The sequence below is a fragment of the Pinus tabuliformis genome, chromosome J (assembly GCF_031772625.1).
Source record: "Pinus tabuliformis cultivar Carrire ecotype Pingquan chromosome J, CPIR1, whole genome shotgun sequence".
Lineage (NCBI taxonomy): Eukaryota > Viridiplantae > Streptophyta > Pinopsida > Pinales > Pinaceae > Pinus > Pinus tabuliformis.
The window spans coordinates 34,078,775-34,101,671 of NC_142295.1; positions in this window are offsets into that span (position 1 = coordinate 34,078,775).

A 22,897-nucleotide genomic window follows, 5' to 3' on the forward strand; every position below is an offset into this window, starting at 1 on the left:
TACTTTAACGTTTGTTGAATGTGGGTTTAAAATTAAAATTAAGAAAAATAATATATAGTTAATATTATACATTTAGAATAACTTTTGTTAAATGTGGGATAAAAATAAAATATAAATTATAAAAATTAAATTAATTACCTACTTAATGTTAAATAATTAAAATAAAAGATTTATTTTATTTTCGAAGGAAAGTATTAAAGGAAAATTTGAATAGAAGTAGGGTCTCATAATTTTAGTAGAATTCTTTTAAATAAATTTTGGAGGGAAATATTTCAAACGAAATTTTTGGAGAGAAAATTTTTGGCCAAAATTTTTGAAGGGAAACTTTGGAGTGAATTTTTTCGAGTGAAATTTTTTTGGGGGGAAATTTGGAGGAAAATTTTCATTCTCTAAGTTATAAATTATTATTGGGAGAGAGCGCACTTGTGTCATTCAACATCTTCTATGAAAGGTCATGGATTTTTTTGATAATGAAGTTTTTCTTTCTTCAGCATCAACATTGTGTTCACGCAAAAGCTCTATTCATATTGATGAATATAACATGAATTCTTTCACTATGAATAGAGAGTCAAATTTTTCACTTAGCAAGGAGCTTGATAAAAATAACAATAATGATATTGATCATATTAATCAAGAAAGTCCTAATCTTAAGGATTATGAGAGCACCACTTACGAAAGGGAGGATGAAGAATTTCCTCTAAATGATCATTTTAGTGGCATAGATAAGGATATTGCATTTTATTTGAGTCAGGATTTCAAAGGCGCTCATGATGATGATGAATTTCCCTCGAGCGAGGATTTCAAAAACACATATGAGGATGGTGAAGGATTTCCTCCAAGCAAAGGATTTGAAAGGCACAAACGATGATAAAGAATTTCCTCCAAGCGAGGATTTCAAAAGCACAGATGATGATGGTTAAGGATTTTCTCCAAACAAGGATTTCAAAGGAAGAAATAAGGATTGTGAAGAATTTCCCTAAACTAAGGATTTCAAAATCACCGATGATGATGTTGACGGATTTCCTTTGAGTGAGGATTACAAAAACACAGATGATGATGGTGAAGGATTTCCTCCAAGTGAGGATTTCAATAAAAGAAATGAGGATGGTGCAGAATTTCCTTAAAGAAAGGATTTTAAAAGCACTAATGACAATGATGGATTTCCTTTGAGCCAACATTTCAAAAGCACTTATTGTTATAGCTCCAAATCTCACTCTTATGGTTTGTGATGCTGCACTCATGGCCTAGGGCAACCCCTCCTTCTAGACCTGGTCCAAAAATTTTAAAAACAGTGTTTTATCCCTTATACGTGACATTGCCCTGAGTTAAACGCGTGTATACGCGGGTAGGCATATACCCAACCTGCGTATATGTATTAAAACACTTAAAAAAATATAAAACTCCTTAATTTCGGGCAGAGATTGCAAGTTTTACCTGCTGATCACCTGTTAGTGCCCGTGGCCCAACTGTTCCCAACCAACTCCCAACTAAAAAACTACTTTGGGAGAAGTATAAAAAGGCTTCAATGGGAAGGCCTAAGGGAGGAGAGAAGAGAGAGAAAGGTTATTATGCTGAGATTTTTCCCTGACCAGGTCTGAAGATCCTTGTGCCTCCTGCACTTCCCCCATTTGTACAGGAAACCCTTGTTTCCTTGTGTGTTGATGTTCATCCACTACTTGTGACATCATGGAGTAAGTCATGGAAGGAGTTTGTTAAAGGCTTGAGACTGGACGAATCCAGAAGAAGGCTTTGCTTGGAGCCTGCGAAAGGGTGACTCAGGTGAAATTATTCCTTTTCTGTACTTTATTTGTCTATAATAAAAGAAACACATGTCTTGGTTCCTGATATAAATCTTCTTCATGTTTATGATATTCATTTTAGAATTCATATGTGAATGGTTGTTTATATTTCATAACTAACTACCTTTCTTTATAATATGAAGATGGTTTCTTTATAAAATTTAGTCCATATACTGATGTACTCTCCGGAATTGGTTGTTTTGCAGGGCAAAGGAGCAAAAGGAACTCGAAGAAGGGTTTGGACCCTAAAGGACCTTCTCAAACGTAGGACCTCAGGTACGCCCCTTATCATAGAATTTGCTTATAATAGCATAATGGCTGTGTGAATGTGTGTTTCTCTGTATAGACAACTTTCAGTCTGCTAGGGTTTCAACCCAAAAGCCTTAGGGGAACATTTCCCTTAACGGAATTGGCAACTCCACTGGGGACAACACTGTTGTTGTTCCTAGTTTGGGTGTTTTCAAGCCAATCAGGGCTCAATTGCCTGTTTGTTTGCTGTTGCTGTGTGGTTTGTTCTTGAATTCTAAGTTTTGCCAGTTTCTTCAGACTGTTTTTTATTTTTCTTGAAATCTTTTATATACGCTATTTTTTTTGCTTACAGAGGCGTATATACGTATGTTTCCTTAAGTGAATCCGCGTATACGCAGGTTTCCTTAGGCACAGTAGCGTATACATGCAATCTGTACATCAGTACAGTCGCGTATATCTTGCAATTTTCAAGATTTTTTAAATCTTTTTGTCTTTGAAGGTCTGTCTGCTGGTTTGATTCAGTCTCAAACAATCACTTTCTAGTATCAGTTGTTAGTTTTACAGCAAGCATCTTGTTTGAAATTCTCTTTGATTGTAAGAAGTGTTGGTATTGTTTTTGTTGTTGCAAGCGTCATCGTTTTTTGCTTAAGCACGCAAGATTTCTTGCTGGGAATCTTGGCTGCTCTGATTCATCAGGGCAGGAAGATTGATCTCAATCTTTGTGTTAAATCTTGCTTTTGGTGACTTTTTGTTTGCTTGACAAAACCGCTTTTTGTGACCATCCACTTTTTGTTTCATGAAAGTTGTTGATTGACGCTTTCTTGAAAATTTGTCTTTTTGATATTTTTGGTATTTGTTGCCAAAGCTTTTATTTCTGCTTTTGATTGTTAAGAGCATCTTTAAACACATTTCTTTTGTTGAGTTTTCATCCATTGTGTGGTGTGAACTTGCAAAAGTGTTTGTTGCTTATTCTTCAATCACAAAGTTTCAGTCTTGTTGAGAGCATTTTTGAAAAGACATTTTTGTTGTTGCTTTTGAAGAAAACTTTTTGAAAAACTTAGTTTTGCTTTCTTGAACTTTGTTTTGATTTGGTTTCCTTTTAGTGAATGAAAGTGCTTTTTGTTTGTATTGAAACTTGTTTTTAGTGTTTAGACAAAATGAATGGTAGCATCTCATATTCCATCTAAACATTTTAAGTGGCAAAATAAAAATTGATAAGCAAGCAACTTTCATTTCTTGTTTTTAGAGTAGTTTTGAGTCTTGCATTAGCATATATTTGTTGCATTAGGATAGATTTGCATATCTTTTTAGGCATCCATAGCTTTGTTAACTTTTGTGAGTGTGAAGCTTGAATTAACGAAAAGGAAAAGAAAATTTGTTTTATTAGAAGTTCCTCTGAACCTTGTAGAGATTTCTTTTCATCAAAAAATGAAAACAAGTGCATTTGCATGTAGTTTGGTTTTTAGTAATTTCTTTTGGGTCAAAACACCACTAGTTTCACTTCCGTTTATCCCGTGACTTAAAGAACAACCTATTTTCAAGTGCTAATTAAAATTCACTAAAACTTTTTTTTTTTTATCAAGTTAGATACACCAACAAGTTTTAGGATTTTAGGGCCTTGGATTAGGCGAGTGGAGAGTTGACTCTCCAAGCCCATTTAAACTGTCAAACATAGGAGTCTAAATAGTGAGTGAAAATCCAATAGCGTTAGGAAGACCAGGAAAGCTCCGGATTTGGGAGTTAAGCACGAGGGTCTGTGAAGACAGGGAAGAGAGATACCGCCTCTCCTACTTGTCCGAACTTACCTCACGACTGTTCCGCCTGGCTTCTGCGACGAGTTGGTACCCATAGTTGCTACTCCTAGGGATCTACACAGGTGGTTGCGGAGGGGAATCCCGTGGCACCTGAGGTCGACGTTGCATCACTCTCAACGGTACTACTGGAGGGCACCCTTGTGAAGCTTGGGGGCTTGCACCGGCGCAGGCTGTTGTTAGGAGGTCAGCGTAACTTCCTCTGTTACCTTCGCTGATAGGACTGGGCCCTCATCATCCCAGACTATCTTCGGAAGGCCCCTTAATTCACTTTCTTGTATTTTGGTGTCCGGTCCTAATCACCCGGAGCGGAAATACTTGGAAGTTGTTTGACTAGCTGATATCTTTAGGGACTTTATAGTGTGTGCTCTATGCTCTTAGTTGGCCTAGCTTTCAATTTTTTGAGTCTTTAGTTAGATCTTAACAAAAAATTCAAAGTGGCTGACCGATCACCTAGACGGTCTCGAAGACTTCGTGGTCTTTCACCACCAAGTTTAGAGCCTTCTCCTAGAAGGCATAGAGGTAATACTGCTGGTGGGTTTCGTCCCACGATAGTTGACACATCGAGGATTGATCCTCCTCTCGGGGGCATTAGTGTTCAAGCAAGGCCTGGCACTTCCACAGAACAAGAGAGGAACACTCCAGTTCTTTCTCGAGTTCTCTTTCAAACAGAGAATAATATAGAGGTAGAAGAACTCTCAGAGTCATTAGCGGCTCTGAATTCTCCCCTACCATCTAGCCATCCGGAAGTATTACAATACGTTGGGACTCCGACGCATAGACCGTCAAGTCCAGGTCACGTTATGCACTTACCGTCGATGACCACTACTGGAAGCATGGCTTCTACTACAAGTGCTACAACTATGCAGACTCCAACATCGGTACAAGGGGGAGGAACGATTTCCATCTCCTCTGCTTCTTTGTTTGGATCTTTTGCTAGCACATCTTTAGTTGGGTCTACCTCCATTCCGTCCATGAGTGGAAATTCCCAAACCAATGCTTTTAGTTCTGGATTCTTCCCATTTGGCACCCATTCATAGGGTATTCCATCAGTTCCGTTTAGTGCCGCCATGTCCATGATGGGCGGATCGGCTTCATTCCAGGGTTTTCCTTTCGGAAGTGGTCATATACCACATTCCAACCCGACAATAGGATCCATGCCTTTTTCTTCTATAGGACAAAGCAGCAATCCTTTCCAAGGTTGGACTAACCCTGGGGTTAGTGGCGCGGGAACTGGGAATCCATTTTTCGGCCAACAAGGGAATAGGCCGTACTCCACAGTTAGTTCGTTTCAAAGTATTCCTCCCTTAGCTTCGGCTTGGAATCCATATCAGGGGTTATAAACTCCTTATAATCCTTTAGGAGGAAACTTTGCTAGTTATGGAGGTTTTGTGGCCGGAGTTGGTCAAACTCCGAATTTCGCTGGATCACAAGGCTTGCCTTTTGGTTCAGCTAGTTCTGCTGGGTACTTCGGGCAGCCTGGTGCCTTCCAAAATCTAGGCCAATCTTTTCAGAACTTTGGGAGTTCCGCCTAGTCTGGGTGGAATCCCCAAGGTCCTCCTAGGCTTCCATTTCTGGCAACTTTGAACTTGCCAGATCTCACTAAGTTAACAAACGATCCAATCAAATACAATCTGGCCTGGCCTCCAGTCCCAACCAAACTCCCTTCGGATATTCCAAAATTCGAAGGGAAGAGCGGTGAAGACCCAGGCAACCATGTAACCACATTCCATTTGTGGTGCTCATCTAACTCCTTTATCGATGACTCGATTAGGTTGAGACTTTTTCAACGCACCTTGACTGGTAATGCGGCCAAATGGTATATAGAGTTGCCAGGGGGCAGCTTTACATCTTTCGTTGACTTAGCTAATATTTTCTTAAATCATTTCCAGTTGCCTGTCCGTTATGATGCTGGAACTGAACTTCTGGCCACTTTTCGTCAGGATAAGGCAACTCACATTTCTGACCATATTCAGGAATGGAGACGGAGAAAGAGGCTCATTAAAGCCAAAATCCCTCCGGAGTACCATCTCGAATGGTTTTTGAAATCTTTACAACCCGAGATCTCTAAGGATGTCTCCATGTCTGGAGTCTATTCTGAGGAGCAAGCCATTTTTAGGGCCCAACAATTAGAATTGATCTACTCTCAGTCTGGGATCCTACAAAAATACTTGCCAGATGCTCCTGGGTCTAAGGTTGACATAGCTAAGTCGAAGCCAGGTCCCCATGCGGATGGTATCATTGGGTTGGTAGACACAAATGTGGTGAACTTGTTGAACCAATTGCAACAGTTGTCTTTACAAACTGCTTCTAACAACCAAGTCACATCGTCTAACCCTTCAGCTTCCCAAACTTCTTCGATTAATGCCATCCAATCTGATAACCCCAAAGGAAATCAAAATTCCAATGGAAAAAAGAAAGGACAAGGTAAGAAAAAGAACCAGGATGGGAAGGCTGATGCAAATAAATCCGGCGATGATGCTGGTGGTGGTAGAAATGAGTCTAGAAAGAAAGTCAAGTTTCCATGCAAGTTGTGCAGTGGAGACCATTTAACTCACCTCTGCCCCAAGATTGAAGATGCTCAATGCTTTTTAGGGCAGCAAGGGACTTCTAGTTCTCAGGCTGTGTTAACCAACCCTTTTCCCCAAGGGCAGCAACTTCTTGCTGGCGCGAGTTCAAACCCTGGAACCTCCGCAGGGGGAAACCAGGAAGGGGAAAAATCATCAAATGTTTTCATGATGGGTTCTAACGTCCATGTGGCTACTCAGTCACATGATTATGGTGAAGCCGAAACTTCCAAGGACAAGACTGATCCCGGAAATACTGACCTTCATATTGAGCGACCCCTTGTCGAGACTATACCACAGATACCGAAAGGTTCCGCTAAACGCGCGACTATTAATCCTAATGCTAAGGCCACCCAGAATTACTCCATTGTTGAGGATCTGGCTCATAGTCCATGTGCCATGTCCGCTTTAGAGGTTCTCCAGTCGTGTCCGGCTCAACGAAGTGCTTTACTTTCTGCAATTGGGGCAGTCGATCCAACTAACTCTTTAGTTCTCACTTTAGACATGTTAAATGTCAAAAAGCGACTCCCTCATCATATGGCTTTCCAAATAAAGTCTACATACCAGAAAATTAACATTTTTTGTACCGTTATTGATGAAGGAGCTTCCACGTGCGTCATGTCGATGTTATGTTGGAAGGCTATTGGATCACCTTCAGCTGTTCCTTCACCTACCGTCTTGACTGCATTTGATGGTCATTCTCATAAGCCGCATGGGATTATCCCAGCCTTTCCTATATGTGTTGGGGGGAAGGTCGACAATATTGAAGTAGAATTCATAGATGCTAACCTAGACTACAATCTCCTCTTAGGAAGGAATTGGGTATACGAAATGGACGTCGTTGTTTCGACTCTGTTTCGTGTCATTTGCTTTCCTCATGAGGGGGAAATCGTTAAGGTTGATCAATTGGATTATTTTCCAGTCGATCCTCAAGCAACCTTTGACTCTACTGTTCCTTTAGTGGATAACCCTCGTCTGCCTACTAAGAATTTAGGAGTGGGGATGTATTCCTCATTGATGGGTACCTTTGATCTTCCCTCTCCTTTCGCTAGAATCAATGCCGTTTCATCATCTAAGGAGTCTCCTCGAGAAGAGTGCTTTCGAACTCATTATTTTTCAGACCCTTGGACCTTGCCTTCACCTACGACCACATTAGTTGAAGGACAAGTGAATGGAATGGCATTCCCTATATCTGCAGCTGAGCTTAGACATCAATCTATCATCAACTCTGCAGACGACCACTCTACTCCTTTTTTTGAAGAGGAGTTAGATGGTGATGTGGCCCCGGCCTGGAGCCTTGATTCTACCTTTGCCTTGGACTGCTTAGATTCGGTTTTACCTTCCGAAGAAGCAATCCTCGAAGCAATGATGGGTATAGATCGAACTTGGGAAGACTTACACCATCATTCATACTTTCTTCCTCCATTGCAGGAAGTAGAATCTAGATTCTCTGAGCTCTGTTCTAGTGATGTTTGTACAGTGTCAAATCCTTTGGCTCCAGCACACGTTCGCGCCGAAGGTAATATGTCGGTGATTTCAAAAACGATACCTATAAACATCTATAGGGACCCTAATGTGATCGAGAACCTCTTCATCGAAATCGAATGTTCCCTTGAAGAAATTCAAATTTACACCGACCTTTTCAAGGAATTTCGAGATGTATTTGCTTGGTCTTATGAAGAAATTCCTGGCATTGATCCTTCTATAGTTCAACATGAGATCAAGATGTATGAAAATGCCAAACCGGTTCGTCAAAGGCTTCGGCCAGTTAATCCTAGGAAAGCAGCAACTATCAAAGCTGAAGTTGAGAAGTTGCTAAAGGCGGGTTTTATATAGCCCATTCCTCTTACTGATTGGGTTTCTAATCCAGTCCCTATGGATAAAAAGCAAGGAACAATCCGAGTATGCATCGATTTTAGGGACCTAAACAAGGCTTGTTCGAAAGATAATTACCCCACGCCATTCATTGATCAGATTATTGACGAGTGTGCGGGTAATGAGATTTTTTCCTTCATGGATGGTTTTTCTGTTGGAAATAATACTGAGAGGGGGGGTGAATCAGTATTATCAAGTCAAATATTCCTTTTTCAAAATCAAATGATGTACACTACTTCAGTTAATTAAACCCGCGTATATACGCAACTATGCAGAAGGAAACCCGTGTATATAATGCAAAGTTTTAATTTACTTTATCTTTCTGATGTTGATCGTTAATCTGTGTTTCAGAAGCAAATAACCAGTAACCAGCAACAGTAAAACAGAGAAGAAAGACAATCACACACAAGAACACAAGATATAAGGTGGAAACCCAATGTGGGTGAAAACCACCTGCTGCAATTCGTCTCTATCTTCTCTTTAATTAGAAACTTCTTTTTACAATTGTACTGGTGCAGTCCTTTACCAGTACGCAGGTTGCAACCTGCAGAGAGCTACAACCCTCTCTCGTTTTCCAGCTTCTCTTCGAAGGGAGCTACAACCCCCTTTGCTCTTGCACTAGCCAAGATACTAGTACGTAGGTGCTGGCCTACAAAAGGCTACAACCTTATCTTTCTTTCAGGGACCACGTTTCATAAATTTTCAGACTGGATCCACAAATAACATCAATCAAACATCAAGAATTTCTGCATCAACCAATCACCTTTTCATGAATCAAAACTAAATCAAAATAAACACTTCTCTAACGACTGTACCCAGATCACAGTAACAGTAACCACACACCAAATCTGAACCCAGAACACTGCAGCAATAAACAGAAGCAGCTAGATCACAACTCAAAAGATATACGTTGCTTTAACAAACTGAAACCTGCGTACATACGCTTCTATTGCTGGAACAACCTGCGTATACGCTCCTTCGCTTTACTGAACCAGCGTGTATACGCGCCTTCGCTTCACTGAACTTGCGTACAGATCTATAAAGGATAATTCGCTCTTTCAGATATTCAAACACTAATTAACCCAGATTATCAGACTTATGGATCAGGCAAGCGCCACATATAGCAGATCAAAATCATACAAAGATACTATCATTCAAGCTTAAAGATTATGACCCATCAATAGAACTCATCCTTCTCTTTGTGCTAAGGTTCCTCCTTCATTTAGATCCAGATCTGCACCATAACCCAATTACCAGTATTCCAGATCTAGCAGTTTATCAGATATTCAATAATAATTCAGATGATCTCTTGCCACATGATCTCCTTCCTCTTTTATAGTTTTAGGCCTTCCACAATACCACGGTCCAAAACCATAATAAACCAATACCACGGACCCAATACTTGGGATCAACACTTTTGACGAGGTACCATGGTCCAAAACCATAGGTTCAAATACCAAGGACTGACTACCACGAACCAAAGGTAAGTTCTCCAACATGTACGTGCTTTCCTTGCATGAAAGTGTGTGTATACACATACGCGCCTTTGAAACGTCTAACCCGCGTGTATACGCGTCTTCGTCTAGATGAACCTGCGTATATGTCTTTTCCTTCATTCTGAAATCCTGAACTGAGATCTGTTACCAAAGAGAGTTGCCATCAAGGACAACACCTGTGCCATAGCTCCAAACCTGTGCCATAATGCCAACAATCTCCCCCTTTGGACTTGATGGCAACCCAAAATCCTCAAGTCATTCTCCCCCTTTGTCATCAAGGGCAAAGGGTTGTGCTCCCCCTGAGTACATGCTGAAATTTCTGCCCTGCTGTGCTGACCATGCTCCCCTTGACTGTAGGCAAGATTTGCAAAAGATGTTCTTCAAGAAGAACCATGACTTATACATCATAAAAGACCTTCCTATCACCAAAAGACTCAATACATACATCCATCACCCAACCAAGTGGGGATCATCCGAAATTTACATATGACAACCAAGTTCATTACATGTTCATCCCAGGCATAGTGGGGAAACCAAAATAGGCCGTTACATGACCTTGATACCATAAAAGAGATACCAAAAAAGAGATATATGACATAGAGACAAAATATCTAGAACAAGACTTATGAAAGTCACCAATAACTGATAGCAGCAGCATCTGTCAATCACCATTTAGATCAGCAACCAATATTTCCTTCTGTCCTCCCTCTGCCTCTGTTCCATTTGAAACAAACAACAGCTATGAACTAGAACCAAAAGCTTCTAAGATAATGTCAACAATGCATTATTAGAAGATTATCTGCTCCCCCTGAACCTGTGCCGGATGGTCTCTGTCAGACCCATATCAGAAGTTCTTCAACCAGAACCTGTCCCTACTAATATCCATCAAACCTCCATATACGCGACTATCTCTGCACTAACCTGCGTATGTACGCCGATCCTCCTCAGGAAACTCGCGTACACCCATTTTTCTCTGAAACAGACAAGTTTTAACAACAAGATGATGCATAAACTACTCCCAGCTTCTGTCTGAGGTATTCAAATGTCTCCCTGGGCAGTGGTTTGGTGAGAATATTAGCAACTTGTTCCTTAGAAGGAACATACTCCAATTTGACCTTTTGTTCCAACACTTGTTCCCGGAGAAAGTGATACTTGATCGGGATGTGCTTGGTCTTTGAATGCATGACTGGGTTCTTTGAAACACCGATTGCACTTGTATTATCACATAAGATGGAGATAGGTGGTGTACAAGTGATTTGAAAGTCCTGCAAGGTTTGTATCATCCAAAGAAGTTGAGTGCAACAAGATGCAACAGCCACATATTTCGCTTCAGCTGTAGATAAAGCAATCGAACTCTGTTTCTTGCTGAACCAAGATACTAATCTAGAACCCATAAATAATGCACCACCACTTGTGCTCTTCCTGTCATCCATGCTTCCAGCCCAATCTGCATCTGTATAAGCATGAAGAGTGAGATCTGTATCTCTAGGATACCATAAGCCATAGTTTTGAGTTCCTTGAAGATGCTTGAAAATTCTCTTCACTGCCTGAAGATGAGTTTCCTTTGGATTTTCCTGAAATCTTCCAACTATTCCCACTACATGCATGATGTCTGGTCGGGTACCTGTCAAAAAAAGTAGACTTCCAATCATATATCTATAGGTTGGTTGATGTACTGCTGTTGATTCATCATTTGCACTAAGAGTGCATCCTGTAACCATAGGGGTACATACTGGTTTCGAATCTTCCATGCCATACTTCTTCAGAATCTGCTTGAGGTACTTGGTTTGAGACAAGACGATACTGCCTTCATTTTGTTGGATTTGAAATCCAAGAAAGTATGTCAGTTCTCCAAGCAAATACATTTTGAATTCTTTCTGCATCACCAAGGCAAAGCTTTGACTCATAGCTTCTTCATTGCTACCAAAGATAATATCATCTACATACACAACAAGTATTAGCAATTTGTCATTTTCAATTTTTATATAAAGATTGCTATCTGCTGATCCTTTTGAAAAACCTTGTTGATGAAGGTATTTGTCCAAACGGTAGTACCAAGCCCTTGGAGCCTGTTTAAGACCGTAGAGAGCCTTTTTCAGTCTGCATACAAGATTTGGATCATTCCCAAGAATGAAACCATCTGCCTGCTCAATGTATACTTCTTCTTCTAAATCTCCATTCAGAAAGGCTGATTTCACGTCCATTTGAAATACTTTGAACTTCTGAAAGCTTGAGAGAGCAAGGAACATTTGGATGGCCGCAAGTCTTGCAACAGGAGCAAAAGTTTCTTCAAAGTCTATTCCTTCTTGTTGAGAATACCCTTTACAAACAAGTCTGGCCTTGTTTCTAATTACTTCCCCATTTTCATTCAACTTATTTTTGAAGACCCATTTTGTCCCTATGACATTCTTATCTTTTGGTCTAGGAACCAACTCCCAAGTGTTATTCTTTTCGATCTGCTCAAGTTCTTCATCCATTGCCTTGACCCAGCATTCATCCTTGCATGCCTCTTTTACATTTTGAGGTTCAGTGGAGGAGAGCAATGCCAAATAGCTTGAGGCTTCTACAATTGTTCTTCTTGTTTGTACACCTGCCTCTTTCTGTCCCAAAATCTGAGATTCTAGATGATTCTTCTGAACGTACCTGGATGGAGTCTTCTCTTCTATCCTTATCTGTTCCTCTGGTGCCTCTTGAGGTTCTTCTTCATCATCAGTCTGATTTGGAGAGTAGTTTTCATCCTCTTCGATATTTTCATAATTTACTTGCCTAGGAATGTATCCTTTTTCATCAACCACTACATCAATGCTGTCAACAATTCTTCCAAGTATTTTATTGTAACGCTTATATGCTTTGTTGTGGGGAGAGTAACCAAGGAGAATGCCATCATCTGCTCTAGGTTCAAGTTTTCCAAGCTGTTCATCATTATTCTTAATATGGCATTTGCTTCCAAAAATTTTGAAATGCTTTACCGAAGGAGTCTCACCATACTAGAGCTCATGAGGAGTTTGAGTGCTGTTCACTCGGACATTTGTTTTGTTGAGAATAACAACCGTAGCAAATGCAGCTTCACCCCAGAAGGTTGCGGGAGTTCCAGACTCATCAAGCATAGCACGAGCCATTTGTTGGACCATTCTGTTCATCCTTTCCACCACTCCATTTTGCTGAGGAGTCCTAGCTGTAGAGAATTCCCTTCTTATTCCATGTTCTTCACAGAAATCAAAAAATTCATTTGAGGTAAACTCTCCACCTATGTCGGACCTGAGGCACTTAATTTTGTGATCTGATTCGTTTTCGGCCAAGGCTTTGAAGGATTTGAATTTTTCGAATGCTTCGTCTTTGTGCTTCATAAGTCCTAACCAAACCATCCTAGAGAAGTCGTCAATGAATAATATAAAGTATTCCTCTCCTCGAGGTGACCTTGTCCTAAATGGACCACATACATCTGTATGGACTAGTTCGAGAGGCCTGCTGGCTGATCCTTCCTTCTCAGGGAAGTTAGTTCTGGTTTGCTTACCAAACTGACATGATTTTCATATGGTGTTGTCTCGAATTTTGATATCTGGAAGACCACGAACTGCCTGATATTTGCATGCTTTCCTTATTTGTGAAAAGCTTAGATGCCCCAACCTCCGGTGCCATAACCAGTGTTCATCATCCTTGCTCAAATAACATTGTTGTTGTCCTTATTCAAATATGTATAGATTATTTGGAGTTCTTCTGCCTTTGATCACTGTTTTTCCTGTATCAAGATCACGAACACTACATCCATTTGATCGAAATATTACCTCAGTTCCTTGATCGCACATTTGACTGACACTCAGTAGATTATGCTTCAAGCCATCAACATACAAAACATTTCTAGCTTTGACATTTTCTTTCAACTAAGTAGTGCCTTTTCCTTTTATGGCTGCAGGAGTATCATTTCCAAAAGAAACTTTCTTTCCCTTTTCTAAAACACTATATGATTCAAGTTTTTCTTTATCACCTGTCATATGCTTCGAACATCCACTGTCAATGTATCATAGATTTTCCTGTCCTTCTGCATAAAAATATATCCCACATCTTTCTGGTTGCGGTTCCTTCATTCTCCATGTTCTGGCACTTGAGGTTTGTTCCTTTTGAGTTGTCTTCCAAAACCTGCTCCTGCATTCAGAATCTTCATGACCAAAGTTGTTACAAATAGAACATTCAATTTCATTTTCAAGGGCGGAAAAGTTGTTATAAGTCCTTTTTGTGATTCCGGTCATACTAATTTGTTTTTGAGCTTCTCTAGTCATGATTGTATTATAGGCAACACATTGAGCTGCTTTGTGACCAAAGTTATGGCAAGAGAAACATTGGCCATTGAAGAAACTTCTGCGATTATCAAATCTACTAGCCAAATGATTGTAGTTTCGATTGTCATCCATTCTTGAAGCAAATTGAGAAGTTTTTACTTGTGGCTGGTTGTAGCTTTTGTTCACCCTTAAGATGGATTGCCCCTGATTTACCTGGTGGTCTTTGTTTATTCTTGATGTAATTCGTCCCTGTTTTACCTGGTGATCTCCATTGGGATTTTGCTCATTCCTCCTTGCTGCATCAAGATAACTCTTTGAGGTGGATGCTTGAGATGCTTCTCCATTATACCCAAGACCTGTCTTAATTAGTGGAGAACGTTCTACATTGATAATCTCATCTAGAGTTTCAGATCCTTTAACAAATTTAAGATTAAGAGCCTTTGTTTTCTCAATTTCTTTTCTAAGGCCAACAATTTCACATTCTAACTTCTCAAGAAATTTTTCTTTTTCATCAAGTTGGAATTGCAGAGTATCAATGATCATATTCTTTTCTTCTAAACATGTTTTGAGTCTAGAAATCTCTTCATAAAAACCATCTACATCTATAGCATCCATGTAATCATCATCTTCAGAAGCCATTAAAAGTTTATGATCATTACCTCGTTCATCTTCGTCACTATTTGATAGGCCATCACTGTCTTCATGAGTGTAGTAACTTTTCTTAGTTTCATTCTGTTTCTTGTTCCATCTAATCGGTTCCTTTCCTTTGTCAACCTTATCCTTATGAGGACATTTGGCAGCATAGTGACCGACTCTTCCACAAGCAAAGCATTTGAAAGGTAACTTACCTCGGAACCGTCCAGTACCCTGTTGAAGATTTCTGACAAAATTTGATTCTTCTTCTTCTTCTGACACGTGTCCTGACTCATAGTACTCTCCTTTGCCTGAAGCCTTGAAGGCAGCTTCTCTCCTGTCTGATGGACCTCCTTTCCTCATTTCATAAGAAGTTAGAATTCTGTGCAGCTGTGACATTTTAAGGTTTTGTAGATTCTCTTTTTCTTCTGTTGCAGAAACTTTAGATTCAAACCTAGGGGACAAAGATATTAGAACTTTTTCAACCACAACAACCTCTTTTATTTCTTCACCCAAAATTTTCATACAGTTAACAATCTCATATACACGAAGAAAATAGTTAGCCACACTTTCATCATTATACATCCTGAGATTTTCATACTAAATCCTGAGGGTTTGAAGTTTTGCTCGTTTTACCTGATCATCTCCTTCATAGCTCAGAAAAATCTTGTCCCATATCTCTTTTGCGGATATAAACTGCATTACCTTGACAAATTCTGATTGAGATAGGCATCCTAATAGAGTATTGACCGCCTTTTCATCTGTTTCATATTTTTTCTTCTCAGCCGGATCTGTAGGAGTTGCTGATGGAAAAGTATACCCTGTATCTATGATATCCCAGACTTCTGTACCAAGAGATTGAAGATAGGCAGTAACTCTTACCTTCCAATAAACGAAGTTTGTCCCATAAAAAATCGATGGCCTGATTGATGCTCCCCTCTCGTAGTTGCTCATGATGAAATATCTTTCTTCAAGCGATCAAGCTTCTTCTGAAGAACCTGCTCTGATACCAATTGTTGGAAATAATACTGAGAGGGGGGGGGGGTGAATCAGTATTATCAAATCAAATATTCCTTTTTCAAAATCAAATGATGTACACTACTTCGGTTAATTAAACCCGCGTATATACGCAACTATGCAAAAGGAAACCCGCGTATATAATGCAAACTTTTAATTTACTTTATCTTTCTGATGTTGATCGTTAATCTGTGTTTCAGAAGCAAATAACCAGTAACCAGAAACAGTAAAACAGAGTAGAAAGACAATCGCACACAAGAACACAAGATATAAGGTGGAAACCTAATATGGGTGAAAACCACCTACTGCAATTCGTCTCTATCTTCTCTTTAATTAGAAACTTCTTTTTACAATTGTACTGGTGTAGTCCTTTACCAGTACGCAGGCTGCAACCTGCAGAGAGCTACAACCCTCTCTCGTTTTCCAGCTTCTCCTGGAAGGGAGCTACAACCCCCTTTGCTCTTGCACTAGCCAAGATACTGGTACGTAGGTGCTGGCCTACAGAAGGCTACAACCTTCTCTTTATTTCAGGGACCACGTTTCATAAATTTTCAGACTGGATCCACAGATAACATCAATCAAACATCAAGAATTTCTGCATCAACCAATCACCTTTTCACGAATCAAAACTGAATCAAAATAAACACTTCTCTGACGACTGTACCCAGATCACAGTAACAGTAACCACACACCAAATCTGAACCTAGAACACTGCAGCAATAAACAGAAGCAGCTAGATCACAACTCAAAATATATACGCTGCTTTAACAACCTGAAACCTGTGTACATACGATTCTGTTGCTGGAACAACCTGCGTATACGCTCCTTCGCTTTACTGAACCAGTGTGTATACACACCTTTGCTTCACTGAACCTGTGTACAGATCTATAAAGGATAATTCACTCTTTTAGATATTCAAAACTAATTAACCCAGATTATCAGACTTATAGATCAAGCAAGCGCCACATATAACAAATCAAAATCATACAAAGATACTATCATTCAAGCTTAAAGATTATGACCCATCAATAGAACTTATCCTTCTCTTTGCGCTAAGGTTCCTCCTTCATCAGATCCAGATCTGCACCATAACCCAATTACCAGTATTCCAGATCTAGCGCTTTATCAGATATTCAATAATAATTCAGATGATCTCTTGCCACATGATATCCTTCCTCTTTTATAGTTTTAGGCCTTCCACAATACCACGGACCCAATACTTGGGTTCAACACTTTTGACGAGGTACCATGGTCCAAAACCATAGGTTTAAATACCAAGGACTAACTACCACGGACCAAAGGTAAGTTCTCCAACATGTATGCGCTTTTCCTTGCATGAAAGTGCGTGTATACACATACGTACCTTTGAAACGTCTAACCCGCGTGTATACGCATCTTCGTCTAGATGAACCTGCGTATATGTATTTTCCTTCATTCTGAAATCCTGAACTGAGATCTGTTACCAAAGAGAGTTGCCATCAAGGACAACACCTGTGCCATAGCTCCAAACCTATGCCATAATGCCAACATTTTCTGGTTATAATCAAATTTCTATCCGTCCTGAAGATCAACATAAGATAGCCTTTATATGTCCCTGGGGTACCTTTGCATATAGAAAGATGCATTTTCGTCTTAAAAGTGCTGGAGCCACTCTTTAGTAGGCCATGTCATATGCTTTCCACGACATCAAACATATCATCAAAGCATACTTGGACTATCTCGCTGCTCGTTCTCGAAAGAGAAATGATCACCCTAGTCATCTTCAAATGGTTTTCGAGCGATGTCGTTTTTATAAAATCCGGTTGAATCCCAACAAGTGCGTTTTCGCGGTCACGTCCGGTCAGTTGTTAGGGTTCATTGTGTCAAATGAAGGGATTCAGGTTGATCCCTTCAAGCTTGAGGCAATACTTTAGTTGCCTCCCCGTCCTCAATTCGACAACTTCAAAGTCTTCAAGGGAAGGCTAATTTCTTAAGACGGTTTATAGCAAACTATGCTGAGATCACTAAAGGGTTCATGCGTTTGCTACGAAAAGGAGTTCCATTTGTGTGGGACGACTTTGTGCAGTGGTCATTTGATGCTTTGGAAAAGGCATTAGTCTTTGCCCCGCTTTTGAGTCCACCGGATTATGGTAGAGACTTCTTTTTATATCTTGCTGCAGCAGAATCAACCATTGGTATGGTTCTCGTTCAGGAGGATGATGCTCTCACCGAGCATGTGATTTATTATTTGAGCCGAGGCTTAATAGGTCCTGAACTTCACTATTCTCCGGTTGAGAAGTTGGCCTTGGCAGCTGTCCATGCTGTCCAGCGGATCCGTCATTATATCCTGCTACGCAAAACTTTTGTCTTATCGGTGGTCAATCCATTTCAATTTTTCCTCAGTAGGCGAGTGATTGGGGGCAAATATAACCGATGGATAGTCGTTTTGCAATAATTTGATCTCGAGTTCTTGTCTGCCAAGTCTAAGAAATCCATGGTTTTCGCTGAGCTAATTTCTGAGTTGCCTTGTGGAGAGGATACTGTTTATGAGGAAAGTTTTCCCGACGAACATTTATTCCTCATCTCTTCACTCGACCCTTGGTATGGAGATATCATTGTCTATTTCCAGACTTCGAAGTTTCCCTCTACTTTCTACAAGGATGAACGTCGAAAATTACATCACCTGGCTAAAAATTATGTTATCATTAGTGATACATTATACCGTCGAGGGGTTGATTCAATCCTTCGGCGCTGTTTAACCTTAGAAGAAGCAGAGTCAGTGCTAAATGACTGCCACAGTGGAGCTTGTGGTGGTCATCTATTAGGGCTTGCTACAGCCCAACGCATCTTACGTGCCAGCTATTTTTGGCCTTCACTCTTTAAAGACTGTGTGGAAGAGGTCAAACGCTGTCACCCCTGTCAAATTTATACTCAGAAGATGCATGCACATCCAGCTCCTTTTTTTCCGTTGTCACCATCGGTCCCTTTACTAAGTGGGGTATTGATTTTACAACTTGTAATCTGCCTTCAGCGGCAAATCACAGGTACATTATCGTGGCTGTAGACTACTTTATGAAGTGGGCCGAGGCCATGCCCACTTATAAAAACGATAGTGACACGACAGCGTTGTTCCTTTTTAATCAGATTATCTCAAGATTCAGTATCCCGAGAGAGATTGTCACTGATCATGGTAGTCATTTCCAGAATCAACTGATGTCTGAATTGGCTCTCAAATTGGGTTTCCGGCAGGAGCATTCGTCTCCTTATTATCCTCAGGCCAATGGACAGGTCGAGGCAGTCAATAAAACTCTTAAGACGATCCTCCAATGGACAATCGACAAAAATCGGTCCAATTGGCACGTTATGTTGTATCCGGCTCTTTGGGTATACCAAACCTCCTTAAAGACTGCTACTGGTTTTACACCTTTTCAGTTGGTTTATGGGATGGAATCTATCTTTCCAGTTGAATGTGAAATTCCATCTCTTAAGTTAGCTGTTGAGCTCCTTCCAGAGACTTCGAGTCTTGAAGAGAACCTCCTTCACTTGGAACATCTCGATGAGCAGCGTCGAGATGCTGCCACGATGAATGAGGCTCATAAGAAAAGGGTTAAAACGCAGTATGATAAAGCTGTCCGTCCTCGAGTCTTTTCTGAAGGTGACCTTGTCTTGGTCTATGACCAAGATAAAGACACCTTAGGGGCAGGAAAGTTTAAGCCTATGTGGTACGGTCCTTTCATTATTAAACGAGTTTTAGAAAAAGGGTCGTATGAGTTAATCGATTTTGAGGGAAACAAGCTGGCGGAGCCCCGAAATGGGCTCTACCTAAAGAAGTACTTTGCTTAAGTAGGAGTTAGGCAATGGCTTCTTTGCACATTATGTACATTTATACATATATCATCGAGAGTTTTTTTATATCAACACTTTTTGGTCTGCTGTGACAGGTGTTGATGGATGACTTGGTCCATTTTGGGTTCGCCAATGGTGCTAGTCGGCACACTCGGAATCTTGCTTCCGCAGATTGGGTACTCTATTATCCAACTGGTCAGTTGATGGTATCAAGGGGAGTATGCATTGGTCCTGCTTCAAACAATAATGCTGAGTATACTGCCGTTATTAATTTACTATCTGAGGCAATTTTTCACGAGATCGACTTGTTGGTAGTTTATCTTGATTCTCAATTGATAGTGTCACAATTAAACAACATTTATCGGATAAGGGATCCATGTTTATATCGCGAGTATTTAAGGGTGAGGTTGTTGCAAAGATCATTTACTTATATTAATTATTTGCACATTCCAAGATCTCATAATTGGTTAGCTGATTCTATCGCTAATCAAGCATTAGACTGGAACATCAATCATATGTTTGTCCAAAAATATACAAAATTGGGACTCAAATGCCCATAATCATGTCCGGCATATCTAGTGCCCCGGCTTAGGATGAGCGGCTAAGTAGGTAACTATCGCATTGGCCACACGCCGAAAAGTGCGAACCCAGTCACGTGGCATGCCAACCACATGACGCTGCATATCCTCAGGAAGGTCCTCTACGGCAGCCATCAATACTCAGTGACTCAGTCTCGCCAAGTGTCGCTGGATGTTATGTAGAAGTCATTCTGTATCAGCAGTTGCCTCTTCAGCTCCTCGGCCGCGCCGTCCATGCCGTGGGAACCCATCTGGTCGTACCGACCCAATATCTGGAGCATGATCATCATATTAGTCATTTGAATCCCATCAAAAATATTTTTCAAAATTCATCATTATATTTGAAAAATCTAAAAAAATCATAAAAAAAAAAAATACTTACCAATGTCGCCCCATGCTACGTTCGGTAGTAATGCTAGATCAAGATCTCCTCAGAAATCCAACCCAGCATAGGGGTAGTCATCTATGGTGATGATCTGCTGATCCCACCAGGTAAAGAAGTCATCGTCAAATGCAGTTCGTGGGACCTCCCCACCCCCTAGACGTTTCATCAGGTCAGCCCACCGGCCCATGCGTGGATCTCGTGGGGTGCTGATGGAAACTGCTACCCTAGGGCGGAGTGCGGGGACCTTCTCAAAAAAGAAAGAACACAGAATAGTCCCATATCCAAAGTTTTTGGTCTATCCCCTCTTGATAGAAGTGAGCTGGCTCTTCATGTTGGCCAGAAGAGGAGTACACCAGTCAAATACAGTGGTGAGACAGTCAACTGCCACGCTCATGGTTAGCTGTGATGCCTGATGCAGAGAGGCTGATCCGTTCACTCGAGCTATGGTGAACAAGATTATCCTCAGTGATAAACTCGCCACATGTGTGATGGAAATATGACTCCCAACCTTCTTGGGATGTCTCGAGCAATATATCTGTACGTAGTCCTCGATCGTGAGACTGCTCCGTGTCCTGCCCTGGGAATGTACTACCTCTCCCCTTCGAGAAAGGCCCGTGATGAAATAGATATCCTCCACTTCTATCCTGAGTGGCATCTGGTCAATCATAAAGGCATCCTCCTCGATATCCCAATAATCAATGAGCATCTCAAGCAGACATGTGTTTGCTTTCATATTCGGCAGTTTGAAGAATTTAAGCAAACCACATCCCCGTAGGGCTTCCAAAGCATCAAGATTGTTCATGACTTCATTATCCACCGCGGCATGCTCTCTTTCTCACCAGGTGACCGGCATCTTGAGGAAAAAATGATTTTCAACCGTTAGTTTTTTGTTTAAAAATGTTCGCGGTGTATACGCGGGTCCCTGTGCACACAGTCGCGTATAGGGCCCGCGTGTACGCGGGTTTCATATTACCAACCCGCGTATACGCCGCGGTGAAATTTTTGGCAAAAAATTCAATGGTAAAACATTAATTAAAAATCTTAAAACTAGTCACAATCAATTGCAAGATAAGTATAAGAGTTACCTGGAGGTTTTTGAAGAATCTGAACGGTTGAATTTGGCGTATGGGAAGTTTGCTCCTTTTGCTCCAATTCTTTGCTCTCAAACTCAAATGGTGAAAATGGTGAGTCCAAAAGCTCTTTTATAGGTTTTGAAAATGTAAAATTTTTTCAAAATTTTATTTTGTTTGGCCTCATATGACTTTTAACTTGGGAGCTTGGAATGTTGAGAATGGTTTGATTTTCAGGACATTTTGGACGTTTTTTCGACAGTTTCGAGACAGTTCCATGACTGCTGACCTGTCATGGCAGGTATTGTTTTCTCACTAGCATATAGGTTAGGGACACCATTTTTCCATTGCATTATGCATACTAGCCTCCATTTGTCGATACATCTGCCATAGGGTCGATCCCATAGTGTTATGGTTAGTAAGCCATCTTCACTCGCTGATTCTTTAAATCATGACACGATGGTAGAGCCATCCTTTACATGGGCATCGTAGTTAGCACCTCATTGACATTTATTGCCCATACTGCTCCGATTTGAGTAGGCTCTGGAGTCCTCTGTAGTCCCGCCATGACTTATGCGTTGAAGACTCATTCCTCTTAGCTTCTTCGTTTCGTTCTAGCCTTGTACCCTAGAGGCTCCTTTGTGTTGAGTTGTACTACTGCATTGCATGTTGACTATTTGAACCTTTTGGCCTAGAGCCGGCTTCACTTGGACTCGTGTTTAAGCCAACTTTTGACCATGACGACTGCAAAATCAACCTTGCATACCTTTGACTTCTGTAGCTTGACACACCTTGACCCGTGGAAGGAATGCACCTTTGAGTGTCACTGACCAGTTTTCACCTCCCTGCATTGAGCATAGGAACGTTCCATTCCCAGGAACTAGATCATCTGTTTCACCGACACTCGTTCTTTCCACTATACCATAGCATTCTTTTATTCTTTTTCAAGCTTAACAGAAAAAGACAAAAAAATTAAATATTCCAAAAAAGAGCGGGAACGGGACAGTATTTCCATTTATTGTTGGCAGCTAGAGTCAGTCGTGTCGCCCTTGAACAAAGCACTCAAAGCAAAGTCTCCTCCGTTTGGGCGGGATTTAGTTTGACTTAGGTATGCCTTAACCTTGTTATTGAGTCAGTTCTCCCCCGATTGGTTATCTCTTCCAATCATATGGAGGGTTCGTTCGTGCCTCCTGCATGACGAACTTATACAGAGTCATCATATGCTACCACATAGTCACATTGAGTCGTGCTTTTGTTCAAGGGAAGTTAGCCTGAGTCGGCCTCTCTGCGGTGTCTCTTGACTCATTTTTCAGTC